Raw genomic sequence first — 4,353 nt, forward strand, 5'->3', positions numbered from 1 at the left:
AAAAAAACCTTTAAGTGGTAGTAGGCACAGGTTTTGACTATCAGGCAAATTCAGAGAAGGAGAAAAAAAACAAATAAGGATAACACTGATACTTTGAGGTTTCGAGACTATGTACTTAATGATGTAAACTGGGGGTCAAAATGAAGAAGAAGGAAGAAATTGAAGGACAAAGCGGGCTGGGCATAGTGGCTCATGCCTGTAATCCCAGCACTTTGGGAGGCCAAGGTGGGCAGATCACCTGAGGTCAGGAGTTCGAGACCAGACTGGGCAACATGGTGAAACCCTGTCTCTACTAAAAATACACACACAAAATAAAATTAACCAGGCGTGGTGGCAGTAGCCTGTAATCCCAGCTACTCAGGAGGCTGAGGCAGGAGAATCGCTTGAACCAGGAAGGCAGAGTTTGCAGTGAGCCGAGATTACACCACTGCATTCCAGCCTGGTTGACAGAGCAAGACTGCGTCTCAAAAATAAATAAATAAATACATAAATAAATAAAATATTAAAAAGAACAAAGTGCTCACTTTATTTTTAGAAACATCAAAGTGAGATACTTCAAGTCTAGCTATGAAGATATAGAATATATGTGTATGTATAGAAGTCTCTCTATATTCTGATTATCCCAATATTAACAAGACATAATAAAATCAGTTTATAAAATATTATATCTACTAAAATCTCTGTTAATCAATATCACCATGTTTTACCAGTAGAATAAAAAATTATAAAGTACATAACATTGACTCTGAGAAACTGTAATAGCTTAAAGTGCCTTCTGGATCCCCAGAGATTAAATTATATAGAGTATTATTTTACTGTTTAATGTATTTTATTGCATTCTAATTATATAAATGTATGTAAACCACAAAAGCTATGAGTATGAAGAAAATGCATTCTGGTTTCTGGAACAGTCTCAATTTTAAGATTATTTATCTGTTTAGTAAGCTGTGTATTTAAAAATAATAACATTTATTGAGTTCATCCACTGACTGTCAAGTATCTCCGTGTGTCCACAGCATAGGCAATGTTACACAGAGCTGGTGATAGCAGGAGACGGATCTGCAGAGACAAGCAAGTGTAGCTTCATCAAGGCAACACCCATTTCTTGAAACAATGGCTGTCTCCAAACAAAGTCTCCACTGCTCTGTGTTTGCCTCTGAAAACTATCTAGCTGATTATGCAAAAATGCCCTACTCTTTTGCTATGCTACGTTAAATTAAATTTATTATGTTGTTATGTTTCCATTTTTATTATTTCTGAATACTGATACAGTGTTTTTAGAAGCCAGATTAGAGTTTTTCAAATTAGAGTTTCAAAACATTCTCCTAACCCGAGGAAATTAATTTTATGAGCGACTTAAGCATCTACACTCTAAAAAGACACCTGCTTTCTCATGGTAAATATATGACTTTAGGATAATTTAAAGAGCCTTTGAAAAGTTAAAAAAGATCAGCAAAATCTACTAATAAAAACAGACAAGATGCTCAGGGGATTCAAAGTAGGTTAAGCTATCAAAATATAAATGCCATTTGAGAGGGATTCTGGCACTAAATTTAGGATTTTAGCATTTTGACACTGATAAATCTTGCTGCAGGTTCCTAAATCTGATGAGAACACCTGGTAGTGATGCCCAAATGCCTGAATTAAAATATAGTTTGATATTTCAGTTATTAGATTAAAATCAGAAACCTTTAAACACACAGTAATTTATGTAGGATCCTTTTTGTGGGAGACTTCTAAAGCAGAGATTGACTCAGTTTGACTCTGGAAAGCTTCTAAATTGAAGACTTTAAGTGTATATGCCTTGGCCATATGATGCAATTTTATTCCATATCAAATGGAGAAGTCAAAAAGTAGAGTATGATATCATGCTGTTAAGACATAATGAGAAGATTTAAAAATTCTTTTAAATAAACTCTTTAATGGAAATATTCAGAGAGGATAAAAATATTCAGGTGGTATGGTTTGACCTTTAGAGTCACATAAGAAAGATGAGTTAAATTTCAATTTGTCTTCCTCTTTTCCTAATTGAATACCCTTTATTTCCTTCTCCTGCCTAATTGCCCTGGCCAGAACGTCCAACAGTATGTTGAATAGGAGTGGTGAGAAAGGGCATCCCTGTCTTGTGCCAGTTTTCAAAGGGAATGCTTCCAGTTTTTGCCCATTCAGTATGATATTGGCTGTGGGTTTGTCATAGATAGCTCTTATTATTTTGAAATACGTCCCATCAATACCTAATTTATTGAGGACAAAACGAAAACACTGAGAAGTGAAATGAGAAACAGAAATGAGGAAATCTTCACAAGAGAGTAACTGTTTGTATTGTTTGCTGTGCAACCCGAACAAAAAGACGAACAAATATTTGGCGGATGATCACGTCATTCATTCCCCCCATGATCTAGGACTCAACAGTAAAAACAGAATTCTGTTTACTTCGATCACGATATTTCCGTCCCTGGAAAAATTATATGCACCAAGTTCTCCTTGGGCAGCAGGCCCTCTGCTTACATAAGCACCAAGAATAAGCCATAAGTTACAGTAATTTAATGGTTGTTATTAGGAAAGCTATCCACAATTATATCAACTTGAATGAAGAAATTTTTCCAAGTCCCAGAAAATCTTTTAAATCCACAAGTAACAAAACTGGTTTCTCCTTATAATCAATGCAAACGATGTCATGGATGGTGATATGGTTTCGGTGTGTGTCGCCTCCCAAATCTCATGTTCAATTGTAATCCCCAATGTTCCCTCTTCCTCCTGCTCTGGTGATGGAAGATGCACCCACTTTCCCTTCACCTTTCACCTGACTGTAAGTTTCCTGAGGCCTCAGCCACGCTTCCTATGATAGAGCCTGCAGACGTGAGCCAATTAAACCTCTTTTCTTTATAAATTACCCAGTCTTGGTTATTTCTCTATAGCAGTGTGAGAATGGACTAATACAGATGGCATTTTCCTTTTGTGATGACTGCCAAGAATATCAGTCCTAGGTGCGGCTCAATTTCAACAGCCTTAAAATATACTACCCATACATACAAGCTTCACAAATCATTTTTGGTGCTGATCTGCCACACTAACTATATTTTACAGGATAATGTCTATTTCCACATTCCCATTTTAAAGTATGAATCCTGGCTGGGCTCAGTGGCTCATGCCTGTAATCCCAGCACTTTGGGAGGCTGAGGCGGGAAGATCACCTGAGGTCAGGAGTTTGAGACCAGCCTGGCCAACATAGTGAAACCCCATCTCTTCTAAAAATACAAAAAATTAGCTGGGCATGGTGGTGCATGCCTGTAATCCCTGCTACTCAGGAGGCTGAGGCAGGAGAATCACTTGAACCCAGGAGGTGGAGGTTGCAGTGAAGCGAGATCATGCCACTGCACTGCAGCCTGGGCAACAGAGCAAGACTCCATCTCAAAAAAAAGAAAAAAAAAGTATGAATCCTTACAAACCTCTTAAAATGCATCATAAAATAAAATTGAGGAACATATACACAAGCAGGAAAACTCACCTGCAATGTGTTCATTTTCTGCTGCTCTTGGAAACATGCAGAGACTGTGGCTGATAGACCTAGAGGGGCAGAAACAGGTCACTGAAGTCATGAGGGCTCCGGCCTGCAAAGGCAGAAATCACCTGCATAAGAACCACAAAAGAAAGCTCAATAGGCTAACACCCTGTGAACACTCAACCTGCAAACACTCAGAAGGGTCTAAAAGAGTGATACGGGGTTTCGCCATGTTGGCCAGGCTGGTCTCAAATTCTGGCCTCAAGTGATCCGCCTGCCTGGGCCAACATGGCAAAACCCCGTCTCTACTTAAAAATAATTTTAAAAATTAGCCAGGCGTAGTGTCACATGCCTGTAGTCCCAGCTACTCAGGAGGCTGAGGCACGAGAATCCTTTGAACCTGGGAGGTGGAAGTTGCAGTGAGCCGAGACCACGCTGTTGCATTCCAGAGTGGGTGAGAGACACTGTCTCAAAAAAAAAAAAAAAAAAAAAAAAAAAAGAGTGATAGGGGAAGCATGAGCCTGTAACTCTAAGATAATCAGGTAGTAATTAGATGAGTTAGACTCTCATGGGTAACACGACTTCTTTTACAAATAGTCTGCCATCATCAAATACAAGGTGCAAAAAGAAAAAAAATTCCCATTATACGGCTCATGTTTTTTGTGGTTTGTTGGTTGAGACAGGGTCTCAATCTGCCACCCAGGCTGGAGTGCGGTGGTGCATTCACGGCTCTCTGCAGCCTCGACCTCCTGGGCTCCATCCATCCTCCCACTTCAGCCTCCTGAGTAGCTGGGACCACAGATGCATCCCAGCATGCCTGGCGACTTTTGTATTTTTTGTAGTCAGGGTCT

This window comes from Pan troglodytes, chromosome 6 (genome assembly GCF_028858775.2).
Source record: "Pan troglodytes isolate AG18354 chromosome 6, NHGRI_mPanTro3-v2.0_pri, whole genome shotgun sequence".
In the NCBI taxonomy this organism is placed as follows: Eukaryota; Metazoa; Chordata; class Mammalia; order Primates; family Hominidae; genus Pan; species Pan troglodytes.